Source organism: Pseudorca crassidens, chromosome X (assembly GCF_039906515.1).
Source record: "Pseudorca crassidens isolate mPseCra1 chromosome X, mPseCra1.hap1, whole genome shotgun sequence".
Classification (NCBI taxonomy): domain Eukaryota; kingdom Metazoa; phylum Chordata; class Mammalia; order Artiodactyla; family Delphinidae; genus Pseudorca; species Pseudorca crassidens.
Genome location: NC_090317.1, coordinates 60,029,081 through 60,056,833, shown reverse-complemented (window position 1 = coordinate 60,056,833; position 27,753 = coordinate 60,029,081).

Sequence of the window (27,753 nt, the reverse complement as noted above, 5' to 3'; positions counted from 1 at the left end):
GGGATTATGCCTTACAAAGGCATGCCTAAAATATAAAAATATGGATTGCTTCAAAGTAAAATGATGGAAAAAATATATAACATGCAAACAATTACCAAAACAAATTTGGAATATTAGCCTAAGTAGATTTTAAGGTAAAAAAGCATTACTAGAGATAAAGGTGACTATTTCACAAGATAAAAGGTTATTTTTCTCAGAAAGGTAAAACAGTTTTAAATTTGTATGCATATAATTATAACATAGCTTCAAAATAAACAAAGCATAAGGTGTGAAACTCTTCACCTTCCAGCACTCCCACCTTCAAAATGATTCTTATCCACAGGCAAACTTATTTCCTCCCCTCCAGGTGCAGGGAAGGACATGTTTCTCCTTATTCTAAATATGGTCCCTTATATTTTCATAATATAAGGTCCCTTCTGCACCTTGTTTCCTTTTGTTTTCACTTAGCTCTTAACTTTCCTTCTCATCTGCTCTTTAACTCAATCTACAGTCACACCCAAATCTCACCTATCCCCTCTCCCCACAAAATAGTCCTTGATTCTGCATCTTCCTTTAGCTATTTCATTGCCTTTCTCCTTCACTGATAAACCAAGATTCCTAAAAGGACAATAAATGTTATGAATCCCTTACCCCCTCTTCACTACTCAATCTGCAGAAACCAACCTTCTGCCCCCATTCCCCATTCTTCTAATGAAACTTCAATCTTCATCTTACTTTATTTATCTGCAACATTTCACAAAATCGAGTGCTGCTTCTTTGAAACTCTTTCTTTCACTATCCCTTTTTATCTTTTTGGACCAGAGGGTACTTCTTAATGATAAAATCATTCTATCTTTTTCTTGTTATTTACAGAACTGAATAAAAAAGCCTACCTAATTTCCCAAGGTATTATATCACAATATCTGAATTTGTGCATATGTTCAAAATGGCTTCACAAGCTTTCAGAGAGGGACATCAATGTCAGTGGGGGGTATGATTCACTACTTTAATATGTTCTCTTTATGGATTTCAAGACATATAAAACATATGATTTCCAGTAATCAACTGGGTAAATAACAGTTTAAATAAAGTGGCTAAGAGAATTTCACCCTACTCTCCATGACTCTGATAAACTCATTGCTGGAAACTATGTTCATTCTGAGGAAAATAAGAAACAAATGAGAAAAAAATTGAGAGAGAAGCACAAATAATACTTAAGGATTTCTCTGAGAAAAATAAATAGATGAAGAAAAACTAAAACCCTTGACCAAACAATAACCAAGCAAATGTGTACATTAAAGACTATGATTTCTTGATAGGCACAAACACCAAAAGAGCAAACAAAGTATTTAGCAGACTGCATGGAATCTTAAAAGGAAATAGCTGAATACTAAATGGTTTTCTAAACAAATGTTTTTTAACATCGTTATTGCAGTAAAATTGCTTTACAATGTTGTGTTAGTTTCTGCTGTGTAACAAAGTGAATCATTTATATTTATACATATATACCCATATCCCCTCCTTCTTGTTTCTCCTCCCACCCTCACTACCCCACCCCACTAGATGGTCACAAAGCACTGAGCTGATCTCCCTGTGCTATGCAGCTGCTTCCCACTAGCTATCTACCTTATATTTGGTATTGTATATATGTAAAGGCTACTCTTTCACTTTGTCCCAGCTTACACTTCCCCATCCCATGTCCTCAAGTCCTTCTCAATGTCTGCATCTTTATTCCTATCCTGCCCCTAGGTTCAACAGAAACATTTTTTTTTTTAGATTCCATATATATGTGTTAGCATATGGTATTTGTTTTTCTCTTTCTGACTTACTTTACTCTGTATGACAGACTCTGGGTCCATCCACCTCACTATAAAAAACTCAATTTCATTTCTTTATATGACTGACTAATATTTCATTGTATATATGTGCCACACCTTCTTTATCCATTCATCTTTGTTGGACACTTAGGTTGCTTCCTTGTCCTGGCTATTGTAAGTAGTGCTGCAATGAACATTGTGGTACATGACTCTTTTTTCTTTATAGTTTTCTCAAGGTATATGCCCAGTAAGTGGGATTACTGGGTCATATGCTAGTTCTATTTTTAGTTTCTGAAGGAACCTCCATAATGTTCTACATAGTGGCTGTATCAATTTACATTCCCACCAACAGTGCAAAAGGGTTCCCTGTTCTCCACACCCTCTCCAGCATTTATTGTTTGTAGATTTTTTGATGATGGCCATTCTGATGAGTGTGAGGTGCTACCTCACTGTGGTTTTGACTTGCATTTCTCTAATGATTAGTAATGTTCAGCATCCTTTCATGTGGTTGTCGTCAATCTGTACATCTTCTTCAGAGAAATGTCTATTTAGTTCTTCTGCCCATTTTTGGATTGAGTTGTTTGTTTTTTTGATATTGAGCTGCATTAACTGCTTGTATATTTTAGAGATTAATCGTTTGTGAGTTGCTTTGTTTGTATTTTCTCCCATTCTGAAGGTTGACTTTTCATCATGTTTATAGTTTCCTTGGCTGTGCAAAAGTTTTTAAGTTTAATTAGGTCCCATTTGTTTACTTTTGTTTTTATTTCCATTTTTCTACGAGGTGTGTCAAAAAGGATCTTGCTATGATTTATGTCATAGAGTGTTCTGCCTATGTTTTCCCCTAAGAGTTTTATAGTGTCTGGCCTTACATTTAGGTCTTTACTCCATTTTCAATTTACTTTTGTATATGGTGTTCTAATTTCGTTCTTTTACATGTAGCTGTCCAGTTTTCCCACCACCACTTATTGAACACACTGCCTTTTGTCCATTGTATATTCTTGCCTCCTTTGTCAAAGATAAGATGACCGTACATGTGTGGGTTTAATCTCTTGGCTTTCTATCCTGTTTCCATTGATCTGTATTTCTTCTTTTGTGCCAGTACAATACTCTCTTCATTACTGTAGCTTTGTAGTATTATCTGAAGTCAGGAAGCGTGATTCCTCCAGCTCCAATTTTCTTCCTCAAGATTGCTTTGGCTATTTGGGCTCTTTTGTGTTTCCAACGCAATTTGTAAAATTTTTAGTTCTAGTTCTGAGAAAAATGACATTGGTACCTTAATAGAGATTACACTGAATCTGTAGATTTCTTTGGGTAGTATAGTCATTTTCACAATGTTGAGTCTTCCAACCCAAGAACATGGTATATCTCTCCATCTGTTTGTATTGTCTTTACATTATTTCATTAATGTCTTACAGTTTTCTGCATACAGGTGTTTTGTCTCCTTAGGAAGATTTATTCTTAGGTATTTTATTCTTTTTGTTGCAATGGTGAATGGGAGTGTTTCCTTAATTTCTCTTTCAGATTTTTCATTGTTACTGAATAGGAATGCAAGAGACTTCTGTGCATTCATTTTGTATCCTGCTACTTTATCAAATTAATTGATTAGCTATAGAAGTTTTCTGGTAGCATCTTTAGGATTCTCTCTATATAGTATCATGTCATCTGCAAACAGAGACAACTTTACTTCTTTTCCAATTTGGATACCTTTTATTTTTTCTTCTTTGATTTCTGTGGCTAAAACTTCCAAAATCATGTTGAATATTAGTGATGAAAGTGGGCAACCTTGTATTGTCCCTGATCTTAGAGGAAATGGTTTCAGTTTTTTACCATTGGGAACAATGTTGGCTGTTAGTTTGTCATATATGGCCTTTATTATGTTGAGTTAGTTTCCCTCTATGCCCACTTTCTGGAGAGTTTTTATCATAAATCGATGTTGAATTCTGTCAAATGCTTTCTCTACATCTATTGAGATTATCATGTTTTTAACACTTCAAATTTTCAATATGGTATATCACATTGATTTGCGTATATAGAAGAATCCTTGCATTCCTGGGATAAACCCCTTTTGATCAAAGTGTATGATCCTTTTAATGTGCTGTTGGATTCTGTTTGTTAGTATTTTGTTGAGGATTTTTGCATCTATGTTCATCAGTGATATCAGTGTGTAATTTTCTTTTTTTGTGATATTTTTGTCTGGTTTTGGTATTAGGGTGATGGTGGCCTCGTAGAATGTGATTGGGAGTGTTCCTCCCTCTGTTATATTTTGGAAGAGTTTGAGAACGATAGGAGTTCGCTGTTCTCTAAATGTTTCATAGAATTCACCTGTGAAGCCATCTCATCCTGGGCTTTTGTTTGTTGGAAGATTTCTAATCCCAGTTTCAATTTCAGTGCTTGTGGTTGGTCTGTTCATAGTTTCTATTTCTTCCTGGTTCAGTCTTGGAGGGTTGTATTTTTCTAAGAATTTGTCCATTTCTTCCAGGTTATCTATTTTATTGGCATATAGTTGCTTGGAGTAGTCTCTCATGATCATTTGTATTTCTGCAGTGCCAGTTGTTACTTCTTTTTCATTTCCAATTCTGTTGATTTGAGTCTTCTCCCTTTTTTTTCTGGATGAGCCTGGCTAATGGTTTATCAATTTTGTTTATCTTCTCAAAGAAACAGCTTTTAGTTTTATTGATCTTGGCTATCATTTTCATTTATTTCTCATCTGATCTTTATGATTTATTTCCTTCTGAAAACTTTGGAATTTTTTTGTTCTTCTTTCTTTAATTGCTTTAGGGGTAAGTTTAGGTTGTTTATTTTAGATATTTCTTGTTTCTTGAGGTAGAATTGTGTTTCTATAAATTTCCCTCTTAGAACTGCTTTTGCTGCATCCCATAAGTTTTGCTCATCATGTTTTCATTGTCATTCATTTCTGGGTAATTTTTGATTTCCTCTTTGATTTCTTCAGTGATCTCTTGGTTATCAAGTAGTGTATTGTTGAGCCTCCATGTGTTTGTGTTTTTTACATATTTTTTCCTGTAATTGATATCTAGTCTCATAGTGTTGTGGTCAGAAAAGTTACTTGATATGATATAAATTTTCTTAAATTTACCGAGGCTTGATTTGTGACTGAAGACATGATCTATACTGGAGAATATTCCTTGAGCACTTGAAAAGAAATTGTATTCTGTTGTTTTTGGATGGAATGTCCTATTAATATCAATTAAGTCTATTTGGTCCAATGTGTGTTTTAAGCCTTGTGTTTCCCTTTTTATTTTCTTTTTGGATGATCTGTCCATTGGTGAAAATATGGTGTTAACGTCCCCTACTATTATTGTGTTACTGTCGATTTCCCCTTTTATGGCTGTTAGCATTTGCCTTATGTATTGAGCTGCTCCTATGTTGGGTGCATAAATATTTATAATTGTTATATCTTCTTGTATTGATCTCTTGATCATTGTGTAGTGTTCTTTTTTGTCCCTTGTAATAGTCATTATTTTAAAGTCTATTTTGTCTGATATGAGAATTGTTACTCCAGCTTTCTTTTGATTTCCATTTGCGTGCAATATCTTTTTCCATCCCCTCACTTTCAGTCTGTATATGTCCCTAGGTCTGAAGTGGGTCTCTTATAGACAGCATGTATATGTTTCTTGTTTTTGTATCCATTCAGCCAGTCTCTGTGTTTTGGTTGGAGCATTTAAGCCATTTACATATAAGGTTATTATCAATATGTATGTTCCTATTACCATTTTCTTAATTGTTTTGGGTTAGTTATTGTAGGTCTTTTCCTCCTCTTGTGTTTCCTGCCTAGAGAAGTTCCTTTAGCATTTGTTGTAAAGCTGGCTTGGTGGTGCTGAATTCTGTTAGCTTTTGCTTGACTGTAAAGCTTTTAATTTCTCCATAAAATCTGAATGAGATCCTTGCTGGGTAGAATAATCTTGGTTGTAGGTTTTTCCCTCTCATCACTTTAAATATGTCCTGCCACTGCCTTCTGGCTTGTATAGTTTCTGCTGAAAGATCAGCTGTTAACCTTACGGGGATTCCATTGTATGTTATTTGTTGTTTTTCCCTTGCTGCTTTTAATATTTTTTCTTTGATTTTAATTTTTGATAGCTTGATTAATATGTGTCTTGGCATGTTTCTCCTTAGATTTGTCCTCTATGTGACTTTCTGTGTTTCCTGGACTTGACTGACTATTTCCTTTCCCTTATTAGGGAAGTTTTCAATTATAATATCTTCAAATATTTTCTCAGTCCCTTTCTTTTTCTCTTCTTCTTTTGGGACCCCTATAATTCAAATATTGGTGCATTTAATGTTGTCTCAGAGGTCTCTGAGACCGTCCTCAATTATTTTTATTCTTTTTTCTTTACTCTGCTCTGTGGCAGTTATTTCCAGTATTTTATCTTCTAGGTCACTTATCTGTTCTTCTGCCTCAGATATTCTGATAGTGATTCCTTCTAGAGAATTTTTAATTTCATTTATTTTGTTGTTCATCATTGTTTGTTTGCTCTTTCATTCTTCTAGTTCCTTGTTAAATGTTTCTTGTATTTTCTCCATTCTTTTTCCAAGATTTTGGATCATCTTTACTATCATTACTCTGAATTCTTTGTCAGGTAAACTGCCTATTATCTCTTCATTTGTTTGGTCTGGTGGGTTTGTACCTTTTTCTTTCATCTGCTGCATATTTCCTCTGTTTTCTCATTTTGTTTAACTTACTGTTTTGGCATCTCAATTTTGCAGGCTGTACGTTTGTAGTTTCCATTTTTTTGGTGTCTGCTCCAGTGGGTGAGTTTGGTTCAGTGGCTTGTGTAGGCTTCTTGGTGGAGGAGACTGGTGCCTATGTTCTGGTAGGTGGAGCTATATCTTGTCCTTCTGGTGAGCAGGACCACGTCTGGTGCTGTGTTTTGGAGTGTCTGTGAACTTAATAAGACTTTAGGCAGAATTTCTGTAATGGGTGGGGTTGTGTTCCTGTCTTGCTAGTTGTTTGGCATGGAGCATCCAGCACTGGAGCTTACTAGCCATTGAGTGGAGCTAGGTCTTAGTGTTGAGACGAATATCTCTGGGAGATCTCTCGCTGATTGATATTACATAGGACCAGGACTTTTCTCTTGGTCCAGTGTGCTGGACTCGCCCTCCCACCTAGGATGCTCAGGCATGACATTTGGCCAGAGCACCAAGACCCTGACAGAAGAAAAGGAAGAAAGAAAAGAAAACAATATAAAAACAAAACCCCCCCAAAAAAACAAAAACAGAAAAACGAACAGACAGAACCCTAGGACGAATGGTAAAAGCAAACCTATATAGACGAAATCACACAAAGAAGCATACACATACACACTCACAAGAAGAGAAAAATGAGAAAAATATATATATAAAAAGGAAGAGAGCAGCCAAACCAGTAAACAAATCCACCAATGGTAATAAGCATCAAATACTAAACTAAGACAAGCATAAAACCAGAAACAAATTAGACACAGACAGCAACCCCAAGTCCACAGTTGCTCCCAAAGTCCGCTGCCTCAATTTTGGGAACATTTATTGTCTATTCAGGTATTCTTCATATGCAGGGTTTATCAAAGTAATTGTGGGGATTTTATCTGCTGCTCCTGTGACTGCACAGAGAAATTTCCCTTTCTCTGCTTTGTTCACACAGCTCCTCATGTTCAGCTTCAGTTTTCACTCCACCTCTGCATGTAGGCCTCCCTCAGGCATCTGTTACCTGCCCAGACAGGAGGATGTTAAAGCAGCAGCTGATTAGGTCTCTCTTGCTCACTCAGGCCAGGGCGGGGGGAGGGGTATGGTTGTCATAATTGGAATGTGTGGCGAGCCTGAAGCAGCAAAGTCTGGCATGACACTGCAACATCCTGAGGCACACCGTGTGTTTTCCCAGGGAAGTTGTCCCTGGATCACGGGTCCCTGGCAGTGACATGCTGCACAGGATCCCGGGGTGTTGTGCATAGTGACCTGCACTTGCACACAGGATTTTTGGTAGCAGCAGCAGCATTAGCGATTCCTGCCCTTCTCTGGGGTCTGAGCTGATAGCCGTGGCTCACACCCATCTCTGGAGCTCATTTAGGGGGTGCTCTTCCTTCTGTGGGCACACTAGGAAGGAATCCCTTCTCCTCGTGCACCCCAAAACAAAGGTCTCTTGCCTCTCTGGCAGGTCCAGACATTTTCTTGGACTCCCTCCCATCTAGCTGTGGTGCACTATCCCCCTTCAGGCTGTCTTCATGCAGCCAACCCCATTTCTCTCCCTGGGGTCTGACCTCCAAAGTCTGAGCCTCAGCTCCCAGCGACCCCTGCACTGGCAGGTGAGCAGACAAGCCTCTCAGTGTGGTAAGTGCTGGTTGGCACTGATCCTCTGTGTGGGAATCTCTCCGCTTTGCCATCTGCACCCCTTTTGCTGCGCTCTCCTTGACTGTGAAGCTTCCCCACTGCCCACTCCCTGTTCCCGCCAGTGAAGGGGCTCCGTAGTGTGTAGAAACTTTTCCTCTTTCACAGCTCCCTCCCAGAGGTGTGGGTCCCATCCCTATTCTTTTGTCTCTGTTTTATCTGTTTTCTTTTGCCCTGCCCAGGTACTTGCCTTTTGGGAAGTCTGAGGTCTTCTGTCAGCATTCAGTATGTGTTCTGTAGGAGTTGTTCCACATGTAGATGCGTTTTAGATGTATTTATGGGGAGGAATGTGATCTCCATGTCTTACTCCTCTGCCATCTTGAAGGTCTCCCTTTCACTATCTTTTGTGACCCCATACACTCTGTATTCTTCTCCAAATTATATGGCCAATTTTCTCAGTGTCTTTGGTTTCATTCAGTTTTTTTATTCCATAAATGTTACTTTTTTCCCATACTATGTCCTGAGAATTTTTGTTTTTCTTGGCTCCCTCTGCCTCACTGTTACCCAAGGTATCTTTTTACTACATACATCAGAATTACTTAGAGGTACTTGTTAAAAATTCAGATTCCTGAACTGCATCTCCAAACCTTCGGTATCAGAATTCACAGGGATGGGGCTCAAGAATGTTCAATTTTTAACAAACTGTCAGTAATTTTGATGCAGGCCAATGTTTGAGAATCACTGTCTTTCCCTTTACCTAAGGAAATTCCCCATGGTTTTTAACTATTATTCAAATGCTGATAACTTGCATTCTGTATCTCCACCTGGACTTCTCCCCCAAGTCAAAGCTCAGTTATGATTAAACCTGTCTAGAGAAAGGAGGAGGGGATTTGTCTAAAATATGCAAAGTTCTAAAATAGATGAATAATGTGAAATGTGATTATTCAAATTGCAAAGAGTACTTCACTAGGAATCATGAAACTTATGTTGTACTCTTAGCTCTATCAGTTACTAGCTTTCTGAAATTTATCAGTTAAACTGAAACCCACACAACTTCAAATCCTCATTTGTAAAAATAAAGGGGTTATGATAGATAAACTTTAAGCCATGTAACATCAGAAAAGTTATTTAACTGTTCTTAATTTCCTCAGATATGTAATGGAGTTAATGATACCCAATAAGGTTTTTGAGAGGATAAATTGATTTATGTTGAGCATATAGGAAGTGCTCAATAAAAACAAGAGATAGAACTATTAGTTGCTATAAAAAGATTCCTCGGGCTTCCCTGGTGGTGCAGAGGTTGAGAGTCCACCTGCCGATGCAGGGGACATGGGTTCGTGCCCCGGTCTGGAAAGATCCCACATGCAGCGGAGCGGCTGGGCCCATGAGCCATGGCCACTGAGCCTGCGCGTCCAGAGCCTGTGCTCCACAACGGGATAGGCCACAACAGTGAGAGGCCCACGTACCAAAAAAAAAGAAAACAAAGATACCTTGTAAAAATTCTAATGCTTTACCTCTTAATAAGCTATTATAGTACATTCCAACAAATTATTTATATTCTTATTTTCCCATATTAAACTCGGAATACAAATGAAATTACACAAGATCTTATTTTCAAAAATGATTTTTAAATGAGCAAATACTGTAGATAAATAATTATGCTTTCTGAAGAAAAATGTAGTTAAGTGTGACTTAACTGCCTTTGAAATAGTAATTTACTGTAAATCTATAAATATTTAGATTAGATAAACAAGCATGATGAGCTTGTACAGAAGTAAAAATAAAATTGAGGTGGAATTAAAAAGAAAGAAATATTTTGCCTCAAATTAGTGTACTCCAGAGAATGAGTAGAGCAACTTTTTTGCTCATTGACTGATTCGTTGATTTATTCAGTAATTCTGTTTTGAGTATCTTCTATGTGTCAGGCACTCCACTTTGTAATAGGAATGTGCCCCATCTCTCAAGGAGAGATAGTCGAACAAAGGATTGTGAAATTAAAATGTTGTTATTTTAGCCAGGAGAGGAAAAAAAAGTCAGACTTTGATGCCTTGATCATGGGGTTATTCTAAATGAATCTCTCATGGACTACTTTAGATGGTAAAAATCATAACAGACAATGAAATAATTATTTTGAGGGTAGATGACCCAAATGAGTACCCAATAATTCATCTCAAAAAGTGGGCAATTAGTAGTAGTTTGCAGAAGACAACATTCTCTGTAGTTATTATAGTTTATCTGACCTTCGATGCTGTGGTAGCTCCACTCTTTCTCCAGCATTAATAAATGTTTACCAACAACAACCAAGAACCTTCAGTAGATCTCAATAATGAAGTTATATTTCTATACCCTATGATATTGTTTTAACGAATGCTTCAAGTTCTAAGTAAAAGTACTTATGTAGCTGATTCTAAAACTGTTATTTTTTGTCAGATAATTTTATTTTAAATAAAATGAACAGATGTCTTAATAATCCTGAACCATCTTAAACTGGGGGCTGTGAACAGGAACTCTCTTCCTGGTGCAAGAGAGAAAACTGATTTTACTTATTGTGGACAATAGTGAACTAGAAGAAAGCATATTGTTGTCTCAGAGGATTTTATTTGGTTGACTTCCCAGTCACCTCTAGATTTTAGAAAAAGAAAAAAACATACACATGGATAAATGTAATATTTTCTCTTCCTTCATGAATCTAAAACAAAGATTGAGAGAGCTTTGTTTTCTTTTTCTCTTTTTCTGCATATGTGGAAATCTAGAAAATAGGTTTTAAAAATATCATCCACTCATCCACTGCTACTTTTTTCCTAAAACCTACGTTTCCCTAGGGTTTTAGTTCAGATGAAAATGGGAGAAAGCATGAATAATCCATGCTATCAAGAAGTTTCTTTACAAATTGTATAATGGCCAGCCACTTCAGATGGCATTTCAAAGTAAATGAGCTTTTAATTTTAATTTTAGTCATATACTAGTTTTATAATTAATTATACATTCTCAGCACACTATGTTGTTCTGGAGCCCATCATGCCAGTCAATATTTATTTTCTTAAAATATATTCTCTTAGAATTTACCAACATATGAAGTGTTCTTATAATTTTGAGGCAACCTGCATATATCAATTTTCAGCTATTAAATGCTTTGAACCAACAGAAGTGATTCATGTAATACTATGGATGATGCTAATGGACTGGGTTAGGTTACTATAGGTAATTATCAGACAAGATAAAGCACAAGATGTATTGTTGGCAACGTAGTCTATGTTTAAATTATGTTGGGCTTCACTTTTGCTGCGTATACTTGAAATTTTCAGAACAAATCTTTGTCAGTGCAAGGGTTTTAACTTAAGTCAATATTTACTGGCAGTGCTAGCGATTCCAAAGATAATGATAATATAAATGATTTCTTGAAATACTGTTCAAAATAGAAAATTTGGAAATTATTTCCTGAGCTACCATGTTCCAAGAAAATAGTTATAGTGTCAAAGATAAACAAAGCCAGGCAGTTGTTAAAGGTGGTAAAGCCAGATTTTATTCGGTAATAACTATCACAGTAGGGGAGAGACCTCAATGTAAACTGAGCTCAACTCTGCCAAAACAAGAAGCAAGAGATTTTTAAAATGTTGATGATGTGTTAATGGAAAGACACTGAAAGGCATTAAGAAGCGTTTGGTCCAGATGACTAGGCCATCTGGGTTTGCTAATTGGCACTTATCCAAAGGAGAAACAAGCTTCTCATATCTTTATGACAGAAAGTAGTGGCACAAGTTGGAGAACGAGTCTCACTGAAGTTAGGCCCTTTCCCTCCCACAGGGACTGGAAGTAAGAGCTATCTCCCTGAATATTTGCACTTCAAGGGTATGGCTCCCAGGTCCTTTGGAAAAGAGTTCTGAGTGGTAGAATATTTACATTTCAAAGGACAGAGAAAGGATTTATAATTGCAACCTTCTTAAAGTAACTTCTCCAGTAGGGGATTCAGGGGCCTACCAGCCTAACACCAAGTTTTTGCTGGAACAAACCATAAAAATTCTCCTGGCAGTGTTGAGTTTTTTCAGACAGGCATTTTGAGGGATGCTGGGGTCACACTAGGGACATGGGCTTAAGCTGTTAGAAGCCATGCTAGAGTTTGTGCAAGTCTCTTAGAAAAGGGGTTGGATGGAGTTGTTTTGTCCCCAGTGTTTTTTGCATTTCTCAGTGATAACTTTCCACTTACTCAAGATGCTACAATTTAGAGCTCTAATGACAGAAATTTTCTATTATTTTTAAGTAGCACTCACTTCTGCAGTTTATACAGGAAATTTACTATTAATGAATTAAAACTTCTTAGAATGTTTTGTTTGACAACTTAAAAATACACAGACCAGGGCTTCCCTGGTGGTGCAGTGGTTGAGAGTCCGCCTGCCAATGCAGGGGACATGGGTTCGTGCCCCGGTCTGGGAGGATCCCACATGCTTCGGAGCAGCTGGGCCTGTGAGCCACGGCCACTGAGCCTGCGCGTCCGGAGCCTGTGCTCCACAATGGGAGAGGCCACAACAGTGAGAGGCCCGTGTACCGTAAAAAAATAAAAAATAAAAAAATACACAGACCAATCTTCTTGTAGTGGAGATCTATAATCAACAGGACACACATATGTATTCTCCATTATTGATTAGTTGAGCATGAAGGTGGAGAATAACAACAAAGATTTAAGGTGTGTTCATGTGGCACAAAATAACCACTTTGGCAGAGTTTGGGTTTAAATTGATAGGTTGTTTTGGTATTATATAGGAGCAATAGCTCAATCATAAAATTTCAGGAGATATCTCATAGAATTCAAATATTTGTGTGGACCTGACTTAGGAAAAATGTCATGAAATGGTAAAGCAAGAAAATGGATCCAGAGTGTTTGAACTTCCAAGCAGAAAACTGCATTTCATATCTTTATAAATCCTCTTTTTAAATGAAAAGTCATCTTACCTTGGTCCTCTTCACAGATAATATGATAATGAATTCTAAACCTTTGACTAAATATTTGTATTTTTTAAATATAAAGTGTTTCAGATATGTTGTTTTATCCTAAAGAAGAAGTACGTATGGTTTGGAATTTTATTCTCTGTACTAGCCAAATGGAAAGAGTTTTGTTTTTTTTGTTGTTTTTTTTTTTACAATATGTGGGCCTCTCACTGTTGTGGCCTCTCCCATTGTGGAGCACAGGCTCTGGACGCGCAGGCTCAATGGCCATGGCTAACCGGCCCAGCCGCTCCGCGGCATGTGGGATCCTCCCGGACCAGGGCACGAACTCGTGTCCCCTGCATCGGCAGCCGGACTCTCAAACACTGCGCCACCAGGGAAGCCCAAGAAAGAGTTTTGATGATCAATAAAAGGACTTTACATCACACCATAAAAGTAGTAGATTGTCTTGCTTTTATATTCAGAGCTATGAAGAAAGAGTAATGGAAGAAAAATGAAAGCTTCCTATCCTGTCTATATTGGCAATAGCAGATTATATAAGGTTTGAAAAATCTAGCCAATCTCCTTGATGATCCCATGTGAACTTCTAGACAAACTATTTGCAAATTTTTCTAATTCCTTTTTAAATATTATTATGATCTTCAAGGTTGATCAGTGTCCTAAATGGGAAAACTCAGTTCTCAAATGTCATATTAAATAACCTACATGTATATTGTTCAATAACTTTAATTTTTTTCAGAATTCTTATAAGAGCATTAATGTGGGTGTTTGAATTTCATTTTTTACTGCTATTTAGCCTCAAAATCCAATTAAATTACTTGGATTGTTTTTCATTCTGATGATAGTCTTAAGAGAGACCAAATTTGTGTTTTTCTTTGGGATCAAACAAGAAGAAAGCATATTAGAATATTATTTTGGAGTTTGTACATGAATGCTCATTGGAGGTGATCTTTAAAATACTTTTGACTCTCTGGCTGTTGTAGTTGTGATTGCACCAACATCAGATAAATAAAGGAAGTAAAAAAAGCGCACTGTTTCTATTTATATGCAATATCCATTTTGTCATACAAAAGCTGTTTCTCCTTGGTACAAATAACAGATCTATTGTTTATTCATTTAGTTTGAGAAAAAGGATTTGTCCTAACTCAGAGTGAATTTGGAGGTGATGGGAGGCTCCTAACTTATGTTCTTCTTTTTATTTATTTATTTTTATAGAAGTATAATTAATTTACAATGTTGTGTTAGCTTCAAGTGTACAGCAAAGTGACTCAGTTATATATATATATATATATATACACATATACACATATATATTCTTTTTCAGATTATTTTCTGAGGCTCTTAACTTATTAATATAGAGCATACAATTCAGTAATTAACAAGCCTAGAGTGGGAGTAGAATGTGATAAAAAGCCTGTAGTATTTTTACTGGTTTAAATGTTAACTAATCCCTTTATCATGTACATTATATATAACAATCATTTCCCTGTTATAAGCTCTTTTTCTAGCTCCACCACCAATTTTATTTGTTTCCATTATTTCCCAACATAACTTAGACCTTCTAAAATAAATATTCTGATTTTGCCTGTTACACAGAAAATATATAACTAATTTTTTTTGGTGAAAGACACAAAAATAATGAAAATCTTTACCAAAAGCTATGTGTCTTTAATGTTTCATAGTTGATTAGAATATCTTGGAATCTGTATAACAACACCATAATTTGCCAATTAGCAGTGATTTTCTATCTTATTAGCCTCTTAGACCTGTATGATATTAAGTATCCATTAAATAAACAGTTGTTACATACACTTGGTTTAGATATTACCAAAACTGTGAGATTAGTTTCCAAATGTAAGTACTTACCCTGTTTTCACCTACACAAACTATTCTATTGTTTTGCATATAAGATGAATATTTAACATGTTGTAATATTTTTTACACTAAGTTCCATTATAATTTCAAACACTGAGTCCTACAATGTATCGATATTTCATTGAAATGAATCTTGCTAGTTACTAAAAGTAGCAGTATGTCAATGCATAATCTATTGTATTTAATTTCATACATAATACCTAGTAGAGTTTAGCCAAAATGTTTGCTAATCCGGATGACCTAGTACATTAAGTTTAAATCACTTATATATTATACTCTAGTAATAGTTAACTTCTATCATATTAGAGGTTGCAAGTTACTCTCTGGAATTTAAATATTTAAATAGCTCCACTCCAATAATGTAGTGGGACATCCCAGCTGGAAGAATCACTTGATGATGCTTTTGTATGTGCTTTGATTCAATAAAAGCCAATAATTATTTTTTTGCTTTAATAATAAAACTTTTAAATAGAATTTAGCTATTAGTCTCTGTAGTGCCAATTGAAAAGCTGTTGTTACCTGGTTTTGCCTTATAATATGCATATCTTTTCAATTAAATATAAAAATGATAAGTAACAACACATTACTAGTGATGAGAATCAGCTTGTGAGATGTCAGAAGGCATCTGTCAAATTCAATCAGTGCATTCTCAAGGGTTTTGTTCTTATTTAAAATATCAACCATACTTTGACAGTTTACTTCTGTCCATATGTTGGTTGTATGCCTATGTACTCTTTCTATGTGTGTCCTTTTTCCTCCCAAGACAGGCTTACATAATTTATTATGGCTTATTTGAGTTTTCAAACTATACTTCCTCTTGAGTGTGAATCATCCTTTGTTAGGAAACCAAGTTTTGTTGTTGTCATCGTTGTTATTGTTGTATTACACAAAACACTGACCATACCCAATTAATTTTATAAGTTATTGGGAAAAGAAGTACTCTGACAATGTCATGGGGTGGGTTTATAAATTTAAAGCGCCATAATCATTGTTCACAGATTTTTTAAAACATCTTTATTAGAGTATAATTGCTTTACAATGGTGTGTCAGTTTCTGCTTTATAATAAAGTGAATCAGTTACACATATACATATGTCCCCATATCTCTTCCCCCTTACATCTCCCTCCCTCACAGATTTTTATACTATTCTTTTTATCAATATTGATGATTTTTAAGTCCATTTAACTTCTAAACTGATGATCCATTTCATGCACTGCAAAGAGATTATTATTTCTATAAACATTGCTTCATGATACAGTGTCATTCCCCTACTCAAAACCTTTCATGACTCTCCATTACCTGCAAATTAACTCCAAATGCCTTTGCTAGTACCTCCAAACCATCTACTAAAATGGTCACACTGTTCTTTCAGTATCCTATTACTGATTTTGGGGGTTTTGTTTGCTTTGCTTTCTTTTGTTTTCTGCTCCTACCATAATGGGTTTCTTACTCTCCTTGGAAGTCACAACATGTATTCTTAGCTTTTTTCCTATGCTCAAATCACTTAATCTCTCTGAAAATGTCAAACTCTGTTATCTCTGATTATCTGAATGCTCTTTCTCAAAAACAGATCTCTACTTTTTCCATGAGATTTTTTCTGACCTTTCCACCTCTTATACATTGTCACAAAACTTTATATTCATACATTACTTTGTTAACCAAATTTAACCGCCTTCAGGGAAAATACTTTGTTTATCTTACCAATGTTAGAGAATGCCTAGAGCATACTAAACATAAATATTTGCCAATTTATTCACTACTCTAGTAGATTATTTTTTTATTTAATTTAAATTTATCTTTATATGGCAGGTTCTTATTAGTTATGTATTTTATACATATCAGTGTATATATGTCAATCCTAATCTCCCAGTTCAAACCACCACCACCACCACCACCCCCTGCTTTCCCCCCTTGGTGTCCGTACATTTGTTCTCTATATCTGTGTCTCTATTTCTGCCTTGCAAACTGGTTCATCTGTACCATTTTTCTAGATTCCACATATATGTATTAATATAGGATATTTGTTTTTCTCTTTCTGATTTACTTCACTCTGTATGACAGTCTCTAGGTCCATCCACATCTCTACAAATTAGTCTAGTAGAGTCGTATCAACCACTTTAGGCATTACAGTGGAAAGAATAGCCAATTAGGAGTTAAGAGATCAGGATCATGGTCCTGACTTGGTCACAAATTAACACATTTTACATAAAACAGATATCATTCAGCTAAATCTTATTTTTTCCTCTCAAGCACCTCATCAGTGAATGGTGGTAATGATTGCTATTCTACTTCATAGTTTTGAGGTTAGGCTTGAATGTAGTTATTTATGTGAAAACATTTTGAAAAAATATAAAGTATTATACAAATACAAGAGATAGTTATACATAAGATGTATTTGCTGAAACTCATCTTATTGACCAAAGTATTTGAAGAAAACTTGTACTTATTATAAGCATTTTCTGTTATATAACTTTTCTCATAGTAGCAATACTGAAGTGGAACTACCAGGACTTCGGAAAGCCTCAATGCAAGACATGTTCTTACCTACTAGTTGACCAGAAAGCAAAGTAGGCATGCGCATTTACCAGATTTCCATGTTGAGATCCACAACGTTTTATCTCTAATACAATTCAACCATAACTTACTGTGAATTGAGAATTAAAGTCTTGAGTGAACTGAGTCTATAAGAGTTAGTAATGTTGTAAGAACAGGGTTTGGCAGAATCTGTATAAAGAAAATTTCCTTATAAGGCACATAAAATATCAATATTTTGTTTTATTTATTTTGCAATTGAATTAAGAAACATTTTTGGAAGTCTATAGTAAATAAAGGAATCAGTATCCAATGAAAGGACCAGAAAAGTTTAGTGAAATTATACATAGAAGAAGCACAAAGTAAAGCATATTAAACAAATATGTATCAGAAAAACTTGGTAATAATTCAACTGTCATAGTTATTATCAGTGAATGTACAACTTCATACACACTCGCTTTAGTTATATAGTAGTATAATTAGAGATAATTATTTTACAGTGTCTCCATATCGCTTTAGACCCCAGACTATTCCTGAATTAGTCTATTGTCAATATGGAACACACCAGAGTGTGAAGAGCAAGAATGATTTAATAACCTGGCAGTTGTACTTACTTGAAGTGTTTATCAAAGAAGAAAAAAGAGAAGTAAAATGTTTAGGTGTCTTTATCAATGAAAATATGTATATGAATAAGGCCTTACTAGAAAATGTGAGATAGGTCAAAGATGCTAACCACAGTTTGTTTTCAAATGGGTTTGGAATATTTTGGCCAGTCACAGTGAATTTGTGTTGAATGCCTACATCAAAATTTGTAGTTTGGCAATCTGCTGGCCACATTCATCTATAATTTTTTTCCATTTGAGTCAGTTGTCAACATTTTTATGAGGAAAACTTTCATTAATTCTGGATGCCTAACTCACTTGAAAAGTCAGAATACCTGGCAACACTAGGCTCTTGTTTCTGCATGATAGCAATACATTGGAATACTGCCTGCTGCCTTAAGAATGGAGGATGCATTCTTCAGTTTTCCACAGCCCCTACTTGTTCCCTGTTATGTTCTACTAAGTTTGTATTCCTTAAATAGGTTATTTATTTGGGCCCTACAGCCTTGAATTTGTAACCCATGGCCTACTTGTGGCAATACTGTGGTGGCCACTTTACATATCTTATCTCAATCCTCATAATAACACTAAATAGTACATATTAAAAACAGGCAGAGGCATAGAGATGGAATACAAAAGCATGCTTGTGGGTCAATGGGTGGATCCATACTGCAAGAAAGTATTCATAAAGCAGTGGAGTAGCGGATAGGAAATTTTGTGTAAATTGTATTTTGGTATTTGTTTTAGTGATTATTTCTGCATTTTGGGTTTGATATGTAGAATTTAAGCCAACAACTCTAAATTTATTCCTTCAGAATACTGAACGTGCTCTATTTTTTTTTCTTCATTCAATATACATCTCCCCATCCTTCTGTGAAATGTTATTGCATAGCTTCTGTGGAAGCTAGTTGGATTACCACAACTTTTCAGCTGTATGCATCTAAACAAAGTTACACTACTTGAATAATTTTTATCAGCTTTATTGAAATATAAATCACATACCATGGAATTCACCAACTGAATGTATACATTAAAATGCTTTTTGTATACTAGCAGAGTTCTGCAACCATCACCACAATTTTAGAAAACTTTCATCACCCCAAAAAGAGATCACATGCCAATTATGTTATTCCCCATTCTACCATTTCTTTAGCCCCTAGGAAACAGTAATCTACTTCCTGTCTCTACAGATGTGCATATTCTGGACATTTCATATAAATAGAATAATACAATATATAGTCTTTTGTATTTGGCTTCTTTCACTTTACACAATGTTTTCAAGATTCATCCAAGTTGTAGAATTTATCTCTACTTCTTTCCTTTTTATTGTTAATTAATTTTCTATTATATGGGTATATCCATTCATCAGTTGATGGACATTAGGGTTGTTTCCACTTTTTGGCTATCATGCTAAACATGTGTAGACATAAGTTTTCATTTGTCTTGGGCATATACCTAGAAGAGGAAATTATGAGTGATATGGTAACTCCATGTTTGATCATTTGAGGAAATGCCAGACTGTTTTCTAAATTGGCTGCTCCATTTTAAATTCCCAATAGAAATGTATGAGGGTTCCAATTCCTCCACATCCTTACCAGCACTTCTTATTATTAGTCTTTTGGATTATAGTCATTCTAGTGGGTGTGAAGTATTATCACACGTGGTTCTGATTTTAATTTCACTGATGTATAATAATTTTGAGCATCATTTCACATGCTTATTGATCACTTTTATTTCTTTTTTGAAGAAATGTCTATTCATATTTTGCCCATTTAAAAACTGGGTTGTCTTTTTATTTCTGAGTTGTAATAGCCCTTTATATATTCTAAATACAAATCGTTTGTAAGATATATGATATGCAAATATTTTATCCTATTCTATGGATTGCCTTTTTGCTTTCTTTATGGTGTCTTTTGAAGTGAAATATTTAAAAATTTGCTCAAGTCCAATTTATCTATGTTTTGTTGCCATTTGTGCTTTTGTTGCATGTCTTATAAGGCTTTGCCTAACCCAGGGTAACAAATATTTGCTCCTACATATTCTTCTAAGAGTTTTATTGTTTTAAAGCTATAGTAAGGATGTTTTTATTTCAATTTTTTCCTAATTTCCCTAGCTCTTGCACTTAGCTCTATTTTAAGTTAATTTTGTGTATGGAGTGAGGAAGAGGCCCAATTACATGTGGATATACAATTGTCTCAGGACCATTTGTTGAAGACTATTCTTTTCCCCACTGAACTGTCCCAGTACGCTTTCAAAATGAATTGACTCTAAAAGTTTACTTCTGGACTCAATTCTATTTCACTAGTTCTTATATATATATATATATCTTTATTCCAGTAAAATACTGTCTTGTCTTGATAACTGTAGCTTTGTAGTAAGTTTCAAAATTAAGAAATACTAGACCTTCAACTTTGTTCTTCTTTCTCAAGATTTTACTTTTGCTATTCTGGGTCCCTTGCATTTACATATGAATTTTAGGATCACCCTGCCAATTTCTAAAACAAAAATGCCACCTGGAATTTGGATAGGGATTGCATTGACTCTATAGACCAGTTTTAGACATATTAACGTCTTAAATTAGTAATATCTATGAACAGTAAATGTCTTTTCATTTAATTAGACTTAATTTAGTTTCTTATAACTATATTCTATGGTTTTCAGAGTACAAGTTTTGGGCCATTTTGTTGAATTCATTTCTAAGTGTTTTATTATTATTGCTGCTATTATTAATCGATTGTTTCTTATTTTAATTATCAGACTATTCATGGTCAAAGTATATAAATAAAGTTGATATTGTATATTGATCTTGTAACCCTTGCCTCTCTGAACTTATTTACTAGTTTTAATAGATTTTTTAGTGGATTCCCTTGGAATTTCTGTATACAAGGTCATGTCCTTTACAAATAGAGATAGTTTTATTCTTTTTAAGTATGGATTTTTTATTTCATTTTTTTCCAAATTTCCCTGGCTAAAATCTTCAGCACAATGTTCAAGAGAATGGCAAAATCCAATGTAATTCTCTTGTTCCTGATCATAGAGAGAAAGGATCCAGCTTTCAACATTAAAAGTGAAGTTAGCAGTTGTATTAGAGTTCTCAAAAGGAACTGAATCAATAGAAAGAATATATATATATGGAGAGAGAGAGAAATAGATTTTTTTCTCCAGTTTTATTGAGATATAATTGACATACAGCACTGCATAAATTTAAGGTGTGAAGCATAATGATTTGATTTACATACAACATGAAATGATTACCACAATAAGTTCAGTGAACATCCATCATCTCATATACATATAAAATTGAAGAAACAGAAAAAATATTTTTGCTTGTGAGGGAAACTTTAGGATTTACTCTGTTAACAATTTTCATATATAATGTATAACAGTGTTGATTATATTTATCATTTTGTACAATACATACCTAGCATTATTTATCTTATAACTGGAAGTTTGTACCTTTTGACTACCTTCATCCAATTCCATCTTCCCCACCCAGCTGCTGTGTTAACCACAAATCTGATCTTGTTTTCTATCAGTTTGTTTGTTTGCTTGTTTTTGAAGTATAATTGACCTACAATCTATGTTAGTTCCTTGGTATTCAACTTAGTGATTCTATATTTCTATACATTTCACAATGATCATCATAAGTCTAGTTGGCATCTGTCACAATACAAAGATTAAACAATCATTAACTGTATTCTCCACACTGTACATTTTGTACCAGTAACTCGTTTATTTTGAAACTGAAAGTTTGTGCCTCTTAATTTCCCTGACCTATTTTTCTCCCCTCCCCTCCCCTCTTCCTCCTTGGCAACCATCTGTTTATTCTCTGTATCTATGATTCTGTTTCTGTTTAGTTGTGTTTGTTCATTTGTATCATTTGTTAGATTCCACATGTAAGTGAAATCACACAGTATTTTTCTTTCTCTGTCTGACTCATTTAACATAACATAATTTCCTCTAGGTCCATAGGTCCATCCATATTGTCACAAATGGAAAAATTTCATTCATTATTATGTCTGAGTAATATTCCATTATATATATACACACTACATCTTTTTATCCATTCATCTATTCATAGGCAATTGGATTGTTTCCCTATCTTGGCTATTATAAAGAGTGCTGCTATGAACAATGGGGTGCATGTATCTTTTTGAATTGCTATTTCCATTCTCTTTTTATAAATAGCCAGGAATGGAACTGTTGAATGGTATGGTAGTGTTATTTTTTATTTTTTGAGGAATCTCTATACTGTTATCTATATGGCTGCACCAATTTACATTCCCACAAACAGTGCACAAAAGTTCCCTATTCTCCACATCCTTGCCAACACTTGTTATTTGTTGTCTTTTTGATAATGCCATTTTGACAAGTTTGAGGTGATATCTCACTGTGACTTTGATTTGCATTTTCCTGGTGATTAGTAATGTTGACCATCTCTGCATGTTCCTGTTGGCCATTTGTATGTCTTATTTGGAAAAATATCTATTAGGGTCCTTAACTCATTTTTAAATTGGCTTTTTTGATATTTTTTCCTTCAAAAGTATAACATTAATTTTATTTTATTTATTTTTATTTAAGTATAGTTGCTGTAAAATATTATATAAATGACAGGTATACAATATAGTGATTCAAAAATTGTAAAGGTTATTCTCCATTTATAATTATAAAATATTAGCTATATTCCCCATGTTGTACAATGTACCCTTGTAGCTTATTTTATACGTAAGTTTGTACCTCTAAATTCCCTACGCCTATATTGCCCCTCCCCCATTCCCTCTCCCCACTGATAATCACTAGTTTGTTCTTTATGTCTGTGAGACTGCTTCTTTTTTGTTATACTCACTAATTTGTTGTATTTCTTAGATTTCACATATAACTGATATCATACAGTATTTGTCTTTCTTTGTCTAACTTATTTCACTTAGCATAATACCCTCCAAGGCCATCCATGTTGCTGCAAATGTCAAAATTTAGTTACTTTTAGTGGCTGAGTAGTTTTCCATTTTATATATATATATATATATATATATATATATATATATCACATCTTTTTTTATTCATTTGTCTGTTGATGGACACTTAGGTTACTTCCATATCTTGGAAATTGTAAATAATGCTGCTATGAACATTGGAGTGATGTATCTTTTCAAATTAGTGTTTTTGTTTTTTCAGATATACCCAGGAGTGGAATTGCTGGGTCATATGGTAGTTTTATTTTTAGTTTTTTGAGAAACCTCCATAATGTTTAACACAGTGGCTGCAGCATTTTACATTTCCACCAATAGTGTATGAGTGTTCCCTTTTCTCCATATTCTCATCAACACTTGTTACTTGTGTTCATTTTGATGATAGCCATTCTGAAAGGTATGAGGTGATAGCTCACTGTGATTTTAATTTGCATTTCTCTGATGATTAATGATGTTGACCATCTTTCCATGTGCCTGTTGTTCATCTGCATGTCTTCTTTGGAAAAATGTCTATTCAGGTTGCCCACTTTTTAATTTGGGTTTTCATTTTGTTTTTAATGTTGAGTTGTATGAGCAATTTATATATTTAGGATATTGACCCTTTATCGGTCACATTATTTACAAATATTTTCTTCCACTCAGTAGGTTATCTTTTCATTTTGTCAATGGTTTCCTTGTTGTGCAAAAGCTTTTAAGTTTAATTAGGTTCCATTTATTTATTTTTGCTTTTGTTTCCTTTGCTTTAGGAGACCAACCCAAAAAATATTACTATGATTTTTGTCAAAGAGTGATCTGCCTACATTTTCTTCTAGGAGTTCTATGGTTTCCAACCTTACATTTAGGTCTTTGATCAATTTTGAGTTTATTTCTGTATATGGTGTTAGAGAATGTTCTAATTTCATTCTTTTACATGTAGCCATCCAGTTTTCCCAATACCACCTGTTGGAGAGACTGTCTTTTCTCCCCTATGTATTTGTGCCTCCTTTGTCATATTAATTGACCTTAAGTGCATGGGTTATTTTCTGGGCTGTTTACTCTGTTCCATTGATCTGTGTGACTGATTTTGTGCCAGTACCATATTGTTTTGACTATGGTAGCTTTATAATATAGTCTGAAGTCAGGTAGTGTGATTTCTCCAGTTCTGTTCTTCTTTCTTAAGGTTGTTTTTCCCACTTTCTTTTGATTATCGTTAACATGATATATATTTCTCTACCATTTACTTTATTTTTTCATCTTTTTCAGTTTTATTGATGTATAATTAACAAAAATTGTATATATTTAATGTGTACAGCTTGATGGTTTTTATATAAATATATATTGTAAATAGATCACCATAATCAAGCTAATTACCATTCACTACTTCACATAGTTACCACTTCTTTTTCTTTTCACCCACCTACCTATTTTTTGATGTTGAATTGTATGAGTACTTAGTATATTTTGGATATGTTATCAGATAAATCATTTGCAAAATTTTTTTACCATTCAGTAGACAGTTTTTTGTTTTGTTGATAGTTTTCTACATTGTGCGAAAGCTTTTTAGTTTGATATAGTTCCTTTTTTTTGTTTTTGTTTCTCTTATTTGAGGAGATATATCTAAAAAAATATTGCTAAGACCATTATTAAAAAGCATACATCCTAGGTTTTCTTCTAGAACTTTTATGGTTTCAGGTAATATATTTTAGTCTTGGATCTATTTTTAGTTTATTTTTGTAAAATGATGTGATAAAGAGTCCAATTTTCTTTTTTTTCCTGCGTGTAGCTGTCCAGATTTCCCAACATTATTTATTGAAGAAGCTGCCTTTTCCACATTATATATTCTTGCCGCATTTGTCTTACATTAATTGGCCATACAGGTGTGGGTTAATTTCTGGGCTCTGCATTCTGTTCCATTGATTTGTGTGTCTGTTTTTGTGCCAGTGTATTGATTGCTGTAGTTTTGTAGTAAAGTTTGAAATCAGGGAGTGTGATAACTCCATCTTTGTTCTTTCTTAAGATTGTTTTGGCTATTCAGGGTCTTTTATGTTTCCACACATATTTTAAAATTATATGTTTTTTGTTTGTTTGTTTGTTTGTTTTTCGGTACACGGGCCTCTCACTGTTGTGGCCTCTCCCCTTGTGGAGCACAAGCTCTGGACACACAGGCTCAGCAGCCATGGCTCATGGGCCTAGCTGCTCCACGGCATGTGGGATCCTCCTGGACCAGGACACGAACCCGTGTGCTCTGCATTGGGAGGCAGACTCTCAACCACTGCACCACCAGGGAAGCCCCCTAGAATTATGTTTTAATTCTGTGAAAAGTTGCATTGGTATTTTGGTAGAGATTACATTGAATCTATAGATTGCCTTGGGTAATATAGTCATTTTGACAATACTATTTCTTCCATTCAGTATCTTTCAACCTGTTTGTTTGGTTTTTGTATTTTGTTCATTGAAATGGGCCACAGTTTCCTGTTTCTTTGTATGCCTTGTACTTTTGTTGCTGAAAATTGGTCATTTGATTATTATAATGTGTTATTTTGGGGTATCTGATTGTCCTTTCCCAGATTTTGCTGTTTTTCTTTTTTAATTTCTGAAGACTATAATTGTCTATTTTAAACTTTTTCAAACTTTTTGCAAAGACTATTCTTTGTCATGTGTGATCCCTGAAGTTTCTGTTCCTTTAGACTGGATTCATCTGATAGCTTGACAGAGATTTCCTTGAATACCAGGGTCTGAAACATGCAAACAAAAAAGCACACACACACATACCAAAAAGTAAGAGAAAAGCAGAAAAACAGAAAAACAAAACGAAAAACCCACCTTTCCCAATTTTTGTAGATTGGCTCTATGTTGGGGCTGCCCTTCAATACTTGGTCAGTATAGCTTGCTCTGAGCCTAAGGATTAGCATAAAGTGAAAGTTAAGGTCTTCTCAGATTTTTTCTGAGCATGCATCTTCCCTGGCCCCATGAGTGCCTTTCTAAATTTCTCCCTTGCACCTGACTGCTTTTAAATGTCCTAATTTCCCTAAGAATCTCACCCAGCTTCTCTGTGCCTCAAAAGGCCTATTGTATGTCTCTACCAGTGATCACTTGCCCCATGCACTTGTGGGCCTGTAGTACACCTTTCAGCTTTCATGAGCCATACCCACTGCTTTTCCCTCCTGAGATCTAAGTTAGGCACAACAGATGTGAGCACCTTGTGTCAGTCCTTCACGTAGCCCCCAGATATATTATAACAGATATAAACAATAATTCTCAAATAAGATTTTCTTGGACTTAACTAGTTTGATGGAGGGAACTGACAAGTGGACATTTTTGATGATGTGTGATTTTAAGGAATTTTTTCATTTCATGAAATTGACAATTTTTTTGGCACAAAATTGTTCATAATTCTTTTATTATATTATTCCTTATTACTCCTTATGCTAATAATTAGTTTTTCACTTTTTTATTATTCTTACAGAGGAGCTATCAATTTTATTAATCTTTTCAAAGAACCAGGTTTTGCTGCATTTATTTTTTTTCTATGTTTAAGTTCTGATTATTTCATTGATTTGTGCTTTTTTCTCTTTCATTTTTTTCTCAAGTGTAGTTTGCTCTTTTTTCCTAGTTCACAAAGATAAAAGCTTAATTAATTTTTGTAAATTTTCTTCTTTTCTACTATAGGTATTTACAGCTGTAAATTTCTCTTTAAGCACTGATTTAACTGTATCACACAAATGCTGATATATTGTGTTTTAATTATCATTCAGTTCAAAATATTTTATAAATTCTCTAATGACTTCTTTGACCTACAGGTTTATTAAATGGGTTATATATTTTGCAAATATTTAGTGATTTTCTGCCTACCTTGTTGATTTCTAATATAATTCCACTGTGGCCAGACATTCCAATATTTTGTAATTTATCAAAACTTATTTTGTGGCCCAGCATATGATCTTCCATGATGAAAGTTTAATGTGTACTTGAGAATACTGCATACTCTGTAGTTGTTGTGTATAGTGCTCTATAAATGTCTTTCATGTGTTTAATTCTTTGAACATATTTCTTATAGCTGTGTTGAAGACTTGGACTATAAGGCTTTGATTCCTTCTTGACTGTTGGTCAGAAACTTCCCTCAGTTCTTTGCCATGATTACTTCTCCATAAGACTTACAAAATGGTAGCTAGCTTCCCTCAGAGTGATCAAGCAAGAAAGAGAAAGGAAGATGGAATCCACAGTCTTTCTTGAACTTAATCTGAGAAGTGATATTTCATAATTTTGTCATATTCCTTTCATTAGAAGTAAATCATGATGTGGTAATTGCACTAGGACATGAATAGCAGGAGATGATGACCATTGGTAGCCATCTTAGAGGTTGCATACTACAATGACTATCCTATCTGTGAATTTTTGAAGATCATTCCCTTCCCATATGAAAACTGTGGCTTTTGTTCATTTATTGTAAATTAGATAGTATAAAGTAGCAAATCACATTCATTTTCATAATTATCTAAAATGTATTACCAGCTAGCTGTCTCTTTTTTTTCTTTTTTTTTGCGGTATGCAGGCCTCTCACTGTTGTGGCCTCTCCTGTTGTGGATCACAGGCTCTGGACACACAGGCTCAGCAGCCATGGCTCATGGGTCCAGCTGCTCCACGGCATGTGAGATCTTCCCGGACCGGGGCATGAACCTGTGTCCCCTGCATTGGCAGGTGGACCTCAACTACTGCGCCACCAGGGAACCTCCAACAGCTAGC